This window comes from Manis pentadactyla, chromosome 8, assembly GCF_030020395.1.
Source record: "Manis pentadactyla isolate mManPen7 chromosome 8, mManPen7.hap1, whole genome shotgun sequence".
Taxonomy (NCBI): Eukaryota; Metazoa; Chordata; class Mammalia; order Pholidota; family Manidae; genus Manis; species Manis pentadactyla.
In genome coordinates, this window is record NC_080026.1 from 38,576,941 (window position 1) to 38,593,328 (window position 16,388).

The window sequence follows — 16,388 nt, forward strand, 5'->3', positions numbered from 1 at the left end:
CTCATTCATTTTCAAAATATTATGCAGATTTCATAATCTATTTAGCATGGAAATTGTTCATATACCTCAAGTTCTCACCTTGATAACCAAGATGGATCTGCAACAGACCTCATATGAGCCTCTTCCCAATCTCACTGACAATAGAAAGCTCTTCCTCATAAAGACTGATCTTGCCATGAGTAATTATATAACTCATCCCTTCAGATTTCCTCTGAAAATTTCTGCATTTTTCTTTTTCTTGTTTCTTTCCATTTTTTATACCTGTGAACTCCCAGGTCTCACCTTTGAGCCTCAGCCCATGCTTTATGTCTTCTCTGAAGACTTTGTTGACCACAGGTTGCTCCATATTTGGCACCATCATTTGAACTTATTTCCCCCATACTTGAATGTGAACTCAATTAAGAGGGATATTGTGATCATTTTTGATCTGCTAGTACCTAGCATGTTGTTTGTAATTTGTGTTAGGTACACAAAATGTTCCCTCAACCAACTAATGAATGATTTAACTATTGCTCTTAGAGCTGAAAACAGAGTTCAAGCAGTCCTTCAGTAAAAATTTCTTAATAGAAAAACATATTTTTAGGTATTTTTATTCTACATGATTGTATTGTTTAACTCTTAGGAGCACCAAAGAACTAACACTAATACTGAGCCATCTTGATTCCTATAAAAAATGCAAGAACATTTTATAATGGAAAGAATACTGTAGAACTTGTATTGTTTTTGCAAAATTCAGAATAAAATATGGCTTTCTTCCTATTCCTGCCTCCTTTGTTACTGTGACTCCAGACACTGTATTTTGCTTAAATTTTCTAATAAGCTCAGTAGCGCATCTGCTGTTTGGTTCCCATGCTGACTCATACCTGCTATATTTGTGGAGGGGAGAGGTTAGAAAAATTTCATAGTATTTTTGAAGAAAAGAAAAATATAGCGGTTTCTGTAGACCTCATGATTTAACAGCAATAATATGGTGCTATTATCTTTTCTAAGCATTTTTCCTCTTCAAAGCTAAGTTTCTTGAGTAGTTTCAATTCCCGTGTCTTTTTTCTCACCTTCTATTTACTCTTTGACCGGCTGAAATCTGATGTCTCTTCTATCATTCCACCAAAAGCACTGTGAGCAAGTTAACTATGTCTTAATGTTGCTAAACTTAATAAACAAATAAAACAGACTTTATTTGATTCATAATTAATTAATAAAATGCAATTATTGATCTTCTGCATACATAAAATGCACTGAAGTGTCTCACAGTATAGGAAGAATTTTGAAGGATAAGATCCTCCAAATAACTTATGGGAAAAGTAATAAGCATAAAAATAATTCAGAACTATGTTACTAAAATCAGAATGTGATTAATATCATAAAAGAGGCAAAGATAAAATGAGAGGAAGAGGAGGTCAGCTTTATTCAGGGAAATCAGGAAGAAAAGTTGAGAAAAGAGATAACATTTTAGAAACCATGAAAGAAGATATAGTGATTGGAAATAGCAGAAAGGGAATAACATTAGCATGATTGCAATCTTTTTGCCGAAACTCAAAAGTAACCCATTTAGCTTTGGTTTTAGAATCCTCCTGGAATGACAATGAATAGGATGGAAGAGGCAGTATTTTGAATTTGTGTCCTTCAAGTGCATTCCCCAAAGATTACAAACATTTAATTTGTTTTAAGGCTTCTCCTAGAATTTTTATTTCAGAAGACTTGTCTTGTGCCCATAATTTGTTGAGACAGAACAAAGTTTCCTATATAATGTAGAAAATAAAGTAAGTTACAGATCCCACCTAGTATGATACCTCATCACTGCTATAAGTGTAGAGCTTAGTCCCTGAGTTGGGCACTATCTGTAATTGAAGATATGTGTTTACTATCTGTTTACTGTGTGAAAGAGAGGGAACTAAGTCTTGGAAATCAATGATCCTTTTCTCTGCTCCTTGGGAGGTGTGGGGCATGCAGTGAAATCCAGGTATGAATGATTGCCAAAAGGTCCCTCAGTAGTCACAATGATTGCTTCATTGGGCTCATCAATCATCTGCCACAAATGTGAACTTCTTGTAGGTTATAATGTTGGGACAGCCCTCAGAACAGGGAGGACTGGGAACAGGAGGAATGGGTGACCTGGGAACTGTAGCCAAAGTTCCTAATAGTCAGATCTTGGAACTTCAGAATAGTGTAGTGTGGCTTGGGGGACTACTGTCACTAATAGCAGGACTGGATGAAGTAGTCTCTTCCTACGTGTCTGGGGAACTATACTGCAGTGGATTTTATGTGTGCATCTCTGTCTTCACAATGATTTATGACTGGCCATAGAGAAAATTTATTGAAGGCATTTGTCAGCGATTGCAGAGCAGAAATTATTACACTTACATGAGGAGTTACCTCCAGTGTTTATTTCTAAGTATTCTCTGTATTCATGGAAGCATCTGTATATAGAACTGGACATTTCTATGGCACTTTCAGGGGTTCTGTTTGCTGAATTATTTCAGCAGGAGAACTAGGGTAAAGAGAGCTCCAAAGATCTCTTGTAAGGGAATCACGGCTATCTATTTTGGTGTTCTATAAATTTAGGGTTTGGATCACATTTTCAGCTGGCTGTTTTGCAAAGAGAATTATTCCACAAGACATAAATGTCACCATTAAAAATGAAGGCATAAGACTGAATGACATTAGCAGAATTAATGTTGTGTCTTTCCATTGATATGGAAACTCCACTTTGGGCAGGAAATAATTTCTGAGATGTTTATGTTTGGCTCTGGTTGAGGAGGAGGAATGGAGAGTGAAACCTGTCAGGAATGTCAGTCAACCGATCTGTGACAGTCATGCTCCCTCAATTCTGTTTGCATTATGTGTAATTTATACCCAGGGTACTTAGAATCAGGTCAACTTTGGGGTAGGAGCAAATTGCAGTTATGAAGGGAAGTCAGGGGTCAACCAAATAACCAGCCTGAGGAGTTTGTGTTGATGGCCAAGAGATGAAACAAGTAATGAAGAGTGAAAAAAATCAAGAAGCCAAATCTAATAAAAGAGATGCAAAAAGGGGCAATTCACACTCGGTAATGGCTCTTGGGTTGGTTCTTATTGAATGCGGGAATGGGGAGCCAGCTTGACAGTGGGACTGGCCTAGGCCAGACCGAAACTTTCCTTACATATCAATTTTAATTGATTCCTCACATCTATCTGGCTTTAGGCAATACCCCACAAGTGGGTGAGAATAATAAAACACTTCATTATTTAAATTGGAAGGTACATTGAAAATGTAAAACAAGTGCTTCCAAGAGGAGACTGACACGTGTCCATAGCTTTCCAAATGATGCCCTTCATGATTCTTTCAGCACATTGTTTAGCTGAAATATTATGGACATGATACTAGACAGGCAGGTTGTAGTCCGTGAGTCGTACAGCAGTTGACCACCTGAAATAAAAGTGAGTTTAGATATTTGTGTTATTTTTTCCCCCATAAACTTGCATTTTATTGCTTCATAAACAGTTCATAGTACTGTGGTTGGGCTCTTTCAAGCCTTGAAATTATTCCTATTGAAAGAATGAAAGCTGAGTTTCACTTTTTGTTGTATTAGTGGAGTTATAATGCTTAGAAAGATAAAAAGAATCTGTCTTTTATAGCACAGTGATGAAGAATATATTCTGGACATAGTCAGACCTGTTTCCTCTGCCACCTATCGAGGTCCATGGCCTTTGGAGATTTCTATGTACCAGCCATTGAAAACCCCACACACTTAGCTCACGCTCAATTGTGGTATTTTCCTGCAAACAAGGACTAGTATAAGTCTCTGTCTTACTCCTAAAGAACTCAGAAATGATACTATGAAATCCCTGTTGATGACAGGACACATATGTCCTATATCTACCTATGATCTCTTTCAAGTGAGCTTGTCATAGGCTACGGGCTGGCATCTGGAGACTGGCCGGCAGTGACACACATGTGGCTCTGTAATGAGGAAAAAACAGCAATTAGGTTGTGGTGTCATTAAGGCTGTTCTCTGCAATTCTGATTCTATTCCTTTCTGGGTACATAGTGGAAGTCACTTCCTTATTCCCCAAGCTTGGTTCTGATCCATAACTGGCTATGCCAGTAGAATGTAAGTAGATCTGATATGTGCTACACCTGGGCAGAAGCATCTATGTGAGAGCATAATTTTCCATGTTTCCTTCCCTCTGCCATGTTAATTGTGGAAGTTTTCGAAATGAAGCCTCCATCTGCTTGAGTTCCTTAGATGAGAAGAACCTCCCTGCCAATCTATTATTGATATATAGCATCATGAGAAGTAAACCTTCATTATTTTAAGTCATTGATAGTTTTAGGTTATTTATTATTGTGGCATAACTTTGCCTATCTTGACTGATAAATGTGGTTTCCAGGAAAGATCAATTCTTAAATTCAGTGAAGGCCAAAGTTAGGCTGGGGACATCTTCTTGGGTGAATTTAGGCAACAATCTGAGGATGAAGCAGGTACAATTTATGAAGAAAGAGGCAGGAGGCAGGAATTAGGTGAAGCCTTAACTTTCAAGTCAGTGAAGCTGATAATTTGAAACTGCATTCCAGTTCCAGCAAGGAATGCAAATGACTCAGTGCACAGGTTAAGCATAACACCGGGACGTACACAATGAGTATTAAAATGACGAGGTGTTTTTCTCCATGGTTGTGTAGGAACTTGGATCTTCTATAGTGGACTCCAAATATTTAGCAAGCAGAATAATATCCTTCCAGATGTCATTCCCACTGACTAAGATCCTGCACTTGCCTAAGCTTGCAGTTAACAGGCCATCATTCTGACTAGCTGGTTTGGGCTAGAGAAGACAGGGCCTGAAACAGAGAAAAATTGGTAATAGACTCTATGTAACAATGTAACACTGTTCTTTCTAAAGGAATATTTTCATTAAGCCAATTCTAGCTTTTTACATCTCAGATCAGGCAATAGCTGTTCAAGAAACATCATACATTAAATTTCCTAAAATTAGTAGCCATCTTCCTTATTTTTTTTATTTTATTTTTGTGAGAAGGGTAGATGGGATTCATTCCTAATTTACCTCAAATTGGAACATTTTGAGGAAATGATTTTATATGATTATCATCATTGTTGGTTAAATCTGAAATTGGTTCTTTGGACTAAATTACCTAAAATGTCTAGTTCACTGTAATTCTCTGTATATTGTTTCCTAAGTGGATCTAAACATTAAAAAAAAAATCCTACCATGTGAAATACTATCATGGAATTTTGCAGCTGTTTTTACACTAAACATACTGAACTAAATATAACCCAATTAGAAAAATTGTATATGAATTTATCCTTATTAAACAGTATTTCTAATATCCCAGCATTTGGCTAACATTTTTTAAATCTCTATCTTTTCTACTTTTATCTTCCACTTGGACATGTTAAGAAATAGCAGATTTCATAAAATTATGAGAAGTCTATATATTTGAAATAGAAATGTTTAAAATTATTATTGTTTCCATTTTCTTGATTCATGAAATGATAACGTAAAAGAAAGGGAAAACAATATCCAAAAATGAGACTTGGGTCATATATTTTGTTCTGAACAATTGATATTTTTTTGGACTTTGAGTTTGATATAATGATAGGTGTGGGACATGGAAAGTAAGTATATGGTATATACTCATCACCCTTTTCCTTTTATGTGCATTTTCTCTTTTTTATTTGTAAAATTCAACATTGGGAAAATATTTTAGGTAGACCTGGCCTAAAGCTAATAATGCTGAAGTCTTTTTTTTGCATCTTTTTTTTTTGCAAAATGAACTCATTTTTTTGCATCTCAAAGAGGAGGAAAGAAAATTATGGCATGAAAAATGATGGAAAAGAAATCAACTCTCATATGACTATAGTGGTTGAAATCCAGCCACCCCTGGGCCCTTTGTGATAGGTAAGTAAATGCTGGCTTTTTCACTGTGTCCAATTAAAGTCCTTGAAGTACTGATGCTTCCTTCCATACTGTATAGTTCTCTGATGTGTTAAGGAGTTTTATCTGAAATCTTACATCCTGCCCTTCTGAATATCCACCCCTTTCTCCTTAGACTACCCAGACAATTCAGTTTGGAGGTTGCTTAGATATCTAGTACCAAGTACTATATGAGAAAGAGGAGCTGAGCCAGCTCTACTGATGTGGATTATTGATTTCTTTAGAGAGTATCATACTGCTAATTACATGTTGAAATGTTCATGGGCTTGTTCCCTGGGTCATATACTTTGTATTAATTTTTACTTCATTAATTTCTTCCCTTCTTGTTATTTATCTTCTCCCCTTATTTGAGTTTACTACTACTTTTATAACTCCTTGAAATGAAAATCTAGCTTATTCATCATTAATTGCCTGTATTTCTAATATATACATTTAAATGTATTCAGTTCTCTTACTGAATTAGGCGCATCCCACAAATTTGATCTTTTTTCCCATTCTTTCCAAATACATATTGTTTTAAAATTTCTAACATAAATTCTTTTTTAGTTATTGGACTATTCAAAGCATCACTGTCTAATAAAAACATAATGTAAGCTGCAATGCCAGCCCCATTTCTGATTTAAAATTTTAATTTACAAATTGCAAAATTTGCCTGTCCTCTGGCTGTGCTTGGGGCGATGCCTTGATAAAACCACCCCAGATTCTTGGGTGCAGCCTTTGCCTGCTTCTTATTGGCTCCATCTCCTTGCCCTTGATTTTCTTGGTTCCTCCAATACTTTTGCCATTAACCTTTCTGGCTTCAGACTGTCTGATCTTGTTACTGTCAAATCCCCACCTCCACTGCACTGCTGGAAGTACCCCCTGAAACTCAACCATTCTCAAGTGTTTGGATTTCTGTGCTGGATGTTTAGATCCTTTTTTTTTTAGTTCAGAAAAGGAAATTTTGAAAAATGTATAAATTTAGTTATGGCATCAAACTTACTAGTTTGTTCCTTCTCATGCTCAAGTTTATTTCTAATGTTCTTGGCCCACTCATAAAGCTTCCTGAAAGCTTCATGCAGTTCCATCTTATAAACTTGGCATTTCACCAGCAGGATCTATTTCTGATGAGTAAAAAGTGTAGGTCTTCAAAAATACATGAGACACACACACTCAGCATAGGACACATCTAATACATCATAACAAATACTGGAAAATAATATCTTCCATTAAGTCAAGTCTGGATCTCTTATTTCAAACTAGGATATATATGTTCATCCTAACTGGTGATGATGTGACAACAGAGACTGGGGACTCTGCAGAAATTTTATTAATACATATTTATGATTTATTTGAGGCAGAGAGGTAACTATCTGGGAAACTGGACTGATGTGAGCTAACTACTAGTTTTTCCCAGAAAATTTTTTAAAATGGCCTCAAAGAAAGAGATGGTTAAAAATAAAAAAGAAAGGGAAAAAGAAACCATTGTCTTGTTTTGGTGCAACATCTAATAACTATTGTGATTGAAAACATTTTTATACCATAAATTTTTATACCATTTTATACCATACAGGTTTCTCCTAGCTTACAGAAGGGTCAGTCTCTTGGCTGCCTGTTACTGCAGAATTTTTTAAATATCCATAGAAAATAGCTACCCTTTACCATACAAATGTAAAAACCTGCAATCTTAAACTAGGCAACAGGTCCTTTCCCAGCACTTATTGATGTTTTGACTACAAGCACTACACAGGAAGGAATAATATTTAGTATCAGAATGAAAATGGTATAAAAAAATCAGAGAGCGGGAGAGACAAAAAAATTTCTTTTGCACTGAAAAAAAAAAGTATAAACTAGCTAGAATCAGGGGAATTGAGTGTCCCTTTAAACTGTGGTACTGCAATTGATCTCTGTGTATTTTCTGGTATTCGTCCTCTTGAACGGAGAATGAGAGGCAAGATCATTGGCTGTACTGTGAAGCTGTCACATCTCAGTACTGAAAAGGTACAGCACAAGTGCACTGAAGCAGTCTGTAGCTTTCTATTCCATATCGTCAAGAGCCTTGAGAAGGATGAACAAGTGCATGCTTTATTTAGGGCGAAGTGAGATACCGATCCCTGCAGTCTGACAGGCATTTCAGCCTCCGGAGTGAGCAAGCAGCCTCCGCAGCATCAGCCCCGCTGAAGTCCAGGTACAAGAGGCGTGATCTCCAGCAGGACCGGCGCTGTCCAGGGTCCTGAAACATGAACCAAACTGCCAGCGTGTCCCATCACATCAAGTGTCAGCCCTCGAAAACAGTCAAGGTAGGACCCAGGTTTTCTCTCTCCTCTGCTTCTGCACGTGTGTCCCACTCATCTACCTAACTCACGGACGCTTTGGTGTGACACGGCACTGACTTTGGAGATGCCTAGATGGTTTGAGTTTGAATTAAAGGTGGAATCTGAGTAAAGCATTTGGTTCTGTTTTCGTGTGTGTAGATGGAGAGAGAAGTTTCCACTTAATAATTCTTTTGCCTTGATAATTTTTGCTTTTTCACTGAGAATCTATTAGTGGTATATTTCAGGAAGAAAGTTTTGTGAGCTTCTAAAATAGTTTGTAGCCCATGTCATTTTTCTAGATGAAACTGGAGAAGAATTTGCAAACTGCTGGAAACAGTGATATTAAACTGAATATAAGTCTGATAACAGTATTTCGTTGTCATATAGATTTGGGACTTCTTATTCTTTTCAAACAGGAAAAAAAAGCACAGCCTTCACTGTGAGTGTTGAGTTGGTGGTTATGCTAAGATGACTATAGAGAATGACTCTAAAAGATTATAGAGAAACTATAAAATCATGTGCTGATGATTGCCACCATACAACTCAAAACCAGTGAGATGATTGGAGACACTCTTTAATTCAGGTGCTTGTTTTAAATATGAGGCTTTTCTGAAATGGTTAAAGGAAAAGGACTGAGCCTCTTTTTTTGGTTATACTGCTCGTTTTGGTTTTAAGTGATGTTTATGTTATTCTCTTTGTTCTTATTTGGGATGTTCTTACTTACAAATAGACTAATAAATAACCAGGTTTTCAATGAAAGATTTACTCTATCTTGATATTTATCTGTGTTAGGTTATTATCTGTGTGGGTACTTTGGATGCTGGGGAAAAGTGATGGGCTTTTCTGGAACTCTTATGAAAAAACTGATATAGGATCATTTTTAGTTAGTACAATCTCTAATTCACATGCAGTTGCATACCTTTTACTGAGATTCCAAAATTTGAGAAGACTGTCTGTCTATAATTATATTACTTTTTGGGTTTTATCTTAGGCCTTTGAAAATACTACATAGACTGTAATTACTAAATGAATATAATGTTCAGCAATAAGTCTCTTTCTTATGAACTTACCTACCCTTTGTTGGAGTCTTTCAGTGATAAACAGACCATAAACTGAGCTTCATTTATCTGCAATTATTTTTAAAATAATTGATTTTAAAATAATTGATCCTGGAGAGGATATATCAAAATAATGCATAATTAGATTCCCATCATATATAACCATGCAGAGTTAACTGAGATCATGAAGAGCCCAAATCTGAAAATCTATACCACCTTTAATGGCAAAAGCTGAGTCTTTTTCAGCTTTGGATTTTCTGCACTGTGTCTAAATTTACAAATAAAATACTGAGCTTTAGGATTTAACTTTTATTCTGCAGGTCAGATTCCCACTTATGTCAATTTCATAAGCATACTATCACTGAACAATGCCAGAACAGTATGCATATGACACTTCACATTGTGATATATGAACTCTAGGGAAAAAAATGTTTTGTAGCCTAAAGTGGAATAGAATTACGAACTGGCTATGTACATTTGAGTGTGTTTAGAAAGCCATTAAATGACCAGTGGCTTTCTGTTTAAGTGTTTGAGGTCATAAGAATCAAATGTTTTATTTGCCCTCTTATTTATTGGGTAAGGACAAATGAATGCTGCTTTCTGGGACTTAAAATCACTTCCCTTATTGGTGCTCTGGCATTGACTGCCCTCAGACAAACTGTGGAGGCAGAAAAAAATGTTTCTAGTATAAGGGTTTTGCATCATCTTGCTGATCTTGCAGTTGCTGTTTTTTCACTGTAACTGCAGCCATTGAATTGAAATGAAAGGCATCATAAAAACTGGACAACCCACCACTTAGCAATGTATTATATTAATGACTTAATGAAGGAATCTTGAATCAAAGCTCTGGGTGATTTTGCTAATTGTACAAGTTAAGATCTTTTGTGCCCCCACCCTTCCCAACATTGATATTACTCTGGGTAGCAAAAAATGCTTGTGATGTTCATAAAGTACATATAGTTGAAAACATTGAACTATTAAGGGAGTAATTATTTGAGTATTTTCCAAATTGCAACAGTAAAAAGAGATGAGTAGAAAGCTCTCTTCAAATTATGTGCTCAATTATGAAACATTTATGGCTTTTGGAATTTATACTAAAAATGGCTATCTATATTTAGGTAATGCATTAGCTTATGAACAAAATGCAGTAACAACTTAAGGAAAAAACCCTAAGATGAGAGATTTTTGGAAAGCTATGAGATATTGGAGCACCAAAGACTCTTTGAATTTTTGGATTTTATCTTTTGTTCCAATCATGGTTTCTGAGAGTTAATATTCTCCTCAATTTTAAAGTTACTGTCTGATAATTTTAAATAAAACTCCCTTATGAAATCTGGTTGGCCAGCAGACAATGGCTAGCGACCCACTTTGAGGCTCTGGAAATATTCAGATACTTAATAACTTGTAAGTTGCTCCATTTTAGAAATTCTGAAACCTCTAGGGACTTTTCCCCCATAGTTCAGTGTAATAATCCTCTAGGGAATTGTTCCCCATTGTCAGCGTAGTAAACGCTAGCTGCTCCTCCTCTTGACAGTTTAACTGCTGCTAAAAAAGAATGCACTGGGAATGAAGGAAAATGAATTGTATTGGCTAAAAATAGCCTTAAAGGCCAAAATGTGTAGGAGGAGACAGAGCAGGTGTTTTTTGTGTTTTTTTCTTCCTGAAGTTTCAAAAGTGGTAATATCTGCAGTGGGTCCAATTCAGAAATGGTTGCCAGTGCCAGCTATTTGTGGTCATGGTGGTGGCACGGGCGTAGAAGGAGGAAACAGGGAGGAGTCATAATGGAATAAAAGAGTCAACGTTATTCAGGCTGCTTGACATTTGTTTTCTGCATTCTGGCCAGTCAGACTAGCGCAGCCTCCCTGACACCCTTTCCCAGATGTATTCAAACAGGTTTGTTCCTATAGCCAAAACTGGTGAGAGAAAACAGAGTCAAGGAAGTCCAAAAAACCTGCCAGGCATGTTCTCAGATCACTTTAGACTGAATGTTCAATGCACTGTACTCATAAAGCCCTTTCCCATTTCAGGAGCTTGTATGTAAAGCAATAAAGCTTTTCCTGAAATGATTGCAAATGCTACCTTCAAGGTAGCAACACCCTAAAAAAAGGATCTTTCACTCTGAGATCTGTAGTGGAAAGTTTTAGGGAGTAGCTGGGAATGTTAAATACAGATCTAATCTTGGCTTATTATAAACTTTATTTTGGAAGAAATGTCCCCACCTTGGAAAACAAACTTGTTTTTTTTCCTTCCTCTCTCGGCTTCACAGAAAGAAAATTAAGCCTTCCAGTCAAGTCTCTGGACTTGGTTTACTTTGTTTCCAGTGCAAATGCAAATTTAGAACTTTGCCTAAAAAAGCAAGAGATTTTTAAAAATTTCCTTTATATTTAATATAAATGTATCATCCATGTATATCTAGGGGTAGTAGAGGAAACTGGCATTTTTTTTTTGAAGTTAGAAGTTGTGTATGAATTCTCAGGTGATTCCTGGATTGGGAATCATATATATTGTATTTTATTATGGAAACTTCAAAATATAATCCACAATATTCCATTACTTTTCCCATCTAGTAACACTTTCATATCAGCCTCTCTTCTTCCCTTTAGCCTTTCAAGATCTGTGTGGTTTATTCTGTCACTACCTGCACACCCAGGTTCCCAGTTCTATGTAGAAAATGATGCCAAGGTCTAAAAGTTCTAGTTTCTTTCTATCTACTCCTATAGGAGTAGCGACAAGTTTTTTACAAAACATATGAAGGAGTATTTAGGATTTTCATTGTCTTCAGGGTGGAACTTCTGTAAGCAGGCAAATGCTTTTTGTGATCATTTTGACAGCCTTTTATTTTGTAATATGGAGGTATTGTGATGCTAATAAGGACTTTTCCCCCTTACTACCTCTACCCCACAGCCCCATTCAAAATTTTAGTATAAGAAACAGGAGGTAAAATTACTGAGTAAAAGGGAATGAAAATCTTATCACAAGTATTTTTTATTAGATCTGTAGGCTTGGGGTCCTGGTGGTTAGAAAATTTCTGTCTTTAGCAAGTTGGTATTTGGAGTATGACATCGTGATCAATTGGAATGGTGAGATTGGCTTGGAATTGCAACAACTGGCATCTTAGTGCTTCCTAATTCCACACCCTAAGCCTAAAGCATGGTCCCCTCATCTGTATGTCACATGTTAGATGAGCTGGTGTTGCAATTCAGTCTTAAAGAGTACTTCATAACTAAATATCCACATTACATCCACAAAATATTAGAACTACAAAGAGCCTCTAAGCACAACTCCCCCTCTTTATATCATTGCAATATGCAAAATGTAAGATCTCCTCATTTCACTATTATGTGAAATGCTAAGTGCAAATAATATGCTTCTACGTTGTACTTTGTCTTAGAGAGTCTTCTTGGTCTTTATTGTAAGGACTTATTCATAAGAGAAAAAAAGAAAGAATCTTTATTAAATTATGATCTCAACACAGACTCAGACACACTAAAGAAAGAGTTATCATTGGTATTCAATGCACCCTGCATTTCCACTTGGCAAGGTCCAGACTTTCCTTCAGCATTAGAATGGGCCATTCTCTTAAGTGGTAATATTTGAAGCCAAAAGAGAAGACTTACAAAAAATTAGAATGAAGGATATTGTGTGGGTGAGAATTTTTTTTCTCTCTCTTAGAAATGGTCTACGTCTTTTTAATTATTCTAAAACAGCTTCTTCATCTGCCTAAGGCAAAAAAACACAGCCTGTGATAAACATGAATAGGACTATGAGTTAGAAATTCTGCTGGTGACCAATTTATAGCCATTTACAATTTGCATTTATGGCTAAGTATTGAAACCTTAAAAGATTATAAGACAATTTTATTTCTAATGACTATAAATTCAACTTCTTATAAAGGAAGTGCTAAAGGTTTTTATTTTCTTTTAATGAAGAGTGACAATATTATAATAATTGGGAAGTTTTTGTATTTGATTAGCTTCTATCTTAATAAAAAGTTTCTTTTTTATTTGACATTTATAGTGTATGAATGGCAACTTTTACTTTGAATCAGAGTTATTGAATAATACAATTTTTAGGTAGATTTGGAAGGTTTTTGAAAATACGTAATATTTTTGCTTCTTGGAAAAAGTAAGGTGTGAATAATTTTCAAGAAACTTATGTTTTGGTCAGGTTGTAAAGACATTCTTGATGTCAAATCTCTGTCACTGAAAAGACATGGTTCTAGAAATGTTGTATGGAATAATTAAGCTACAGTCATACTTCTCAAAGTGTGGTCCTTGGACCAGTAATATCAGCAAACTTGATAGAAATGCAAATTCTTGAGTTCTACCCAGACATAATGAATAAGAAGCTCTGAGGGCTGGGCCTGGCAATTTGTGTTTGAACAAGTGCTCTGTGAGATTTTGATGCACATTAAAGTTTTAGAAACACTGAACTAAGTAACTATAAAATAGACACATGTATGCTATGGCTTGCCTGTAAGAATTGCCTGTGTTTAGGTATCTCAGATGGAGTCTGAACACGTTCTGAATGCTATCTGGGGTTTTCAAATAACATGAAATCAGCTATATAAAATTTTAAGACTGTGTTTAAAGGGTAACCAGGTTTGCAAGTCTTGCTGTCTTTAAATTCAGAGCAAATTTCTAAAAAAATCATATTGACATTTTCTTTGTCTTTCAATGGTTTTGTTGTCTGACTTTCATTTGAGGCCATCTGGTGATCAATACCTTTTGGTAACTAGGGAAATACAGTCATACTAAGCAGGGAAAAGCTGGACAAATGATTTCCTTCTTGCCAGCTTCATCTGAAACTTGGCAAAACAATGGTAAGCAGGACTGTCACTGCAGCCTTTCTTCTGATCTTCATGAATGTTCTTTAGTCCTTGGCTGTATGCCTGGTTGGTAAGATATAATTGGCCCCAGTACAGCACAACTGGAAGAAAATTAATCATCATTTGCAAACCTGACCTCCCACGGACAGCCCCAGCATGGTGCTACCTTAACAGAATGAGATTTAAGCTGGGTGGTAAACCCAGAAATAAAGGAAGTTTATCTTCTGATCAGCCTTATATCTTGGAAAATCTTCATAGAACTCATGTTTTTGTTAATTGTTTTTTTGTTTGTTTTGTTTTTGTTTTTTACAATTAGGAAGAGAAATTAAATGCATGTAAGCTACCCTACTATCTGCAAATGGAGTATTAGACAGATTGGATGGGTTTTCCTTTGCAGGTCATCCTTAACTTGAATTCTCATTCTTCCTGTACTACAATAGCTCATATGGCTTTGGGGAATGCAATTAACCCTGTTAAGGCTTTTCTTCCTACTAACAGAAGGGCAATAAACTTAAATTATCTCCCAAAACAAAAATGCTATGTAAGTGCTTTGTATTATAATTTGTTCTAGTAACAATTTTTAAGTGATATGACATTTTCATAGAGAGCTGTATAGTGAGAATCAATTTTTATGACATAAAAGCTAAGAATTTTATTTGCAATTATTATTAACTATAATGATGATAAAAACTCATTTTAAAGTCACCAGGGAGCAGAAAAGTATCTTCTAATATTGTAGTAACATCTGCAAGATTTCATCATGGATCTGTACCAGGAAGGTAGGGGAAGAAGATTGAGCTTAAATGCCATCTAAAGGACTGATTAATTCAATAAAAAATGCAGTTATTCATCCCAGTGCTGTGCTACAAAAATGGAAGATACCCGGGGTAGCTGCATGGGTTGTACATGTAGTCAAATTGAGAAATTTATCATGATCTTGATCAGTTTTCCTACTATTTCTGGACTCACTGTTTTCTTTGCCTCATCCACTCTTCCACACAATGGTCCTTTTAACAATCCCCTATTTTTACGTGAAATCTCAAATGGAATTTTCTCAGTGTTAAATTTTCAGATTCCACCAGACAAACACTTTTTCCTCAACTAATCACCTATGTTCTCACATAATCTTCTCTGTACATTTTAATAAGTTAATCTTCTGAGGTATAATTATTTATTTCCATGTAAGTCTCTCCACTAGCTCTTAAAGGGCTCTTACAGAGTCTGTGTCTTTTACTTTGGTAATTTCAGTGCTTAGCCTGATATTTGGTGCATAGCAGAAGCTCAATACAGACTCATTGTAGGAAAGGGCAAAGATGGCTATAAACTCGCTTGTCTTACCAAGATCTAGCTTAACTTTTGAGTTGAGAAACTTGCTAGTCTTTCTTCAGCTAAGCAGAACTAAACCTTTTGCATAAGATATGTAAACAACATTTGGAGAGGTGATAGAGGGGACTCAGGCCTTGTGACAACAAATATGCTAATCCTGTGGAGATTGAGCGGCTTCTGTAAATCAAAAATAGGTTTTGCATTATGAGTGTCTTTCTACATTAGGGTGGAGGAAAGTCTGTGTCCAGGACAATCTCTGCCCTTCTGTTTTGGAGCTGGTTTAGCATAGCAGGCACAAGTTGCTGCTGATTTTAATGGATGGGGCATTGTAGGGGGACTATTGGCTCTGGCACTTTAGTGAGGCTCTTTCTCATGAGAAACCTTAATTTCCAAGACAATCGCTACTGCTGGATTGAAAAACACTACTTCTCACAACTCTGGTTTCCAGGATCTTGCACTGAGATAAATGGTCTCCACTTTATTTTAATGGAGAGTAAATAACATGAAAGTACTGTATTTAATAGATGGGCCCTTTACTCGAATTATTTCTTTGAGACAAAGGAAGAATTACGGCAGAGAAACTATGCCAGGCAGGTGTTCTTAACCAAGGAAGGGCAGTTCTGGTGAAATTTTTCTTTATATATATCCTCTGAAGGAAACCAAATCAAGCAAAAGGACGGACTCAAGAAATGTTGACATTGGTTGATGGGTGAGCACAGCGTGGCGTGATGGGCAGAGACTTGAACTTTCATTGTTTCAGTCATTCAACATTTAGTGAAAGAAGATTCAAATGTGAAGAAGGTGATACTGCTATTTTCAAGGAGCAGAGTCTAGGATTCATATTAATACAATTACAGTATATAGCAATAAATGCTAGGTGGGGTAAATGCAAGGTTTTTGGGGGCCATCAACAAATCCCAAACCATACCCTACATAGGAGTTAGATTGAGA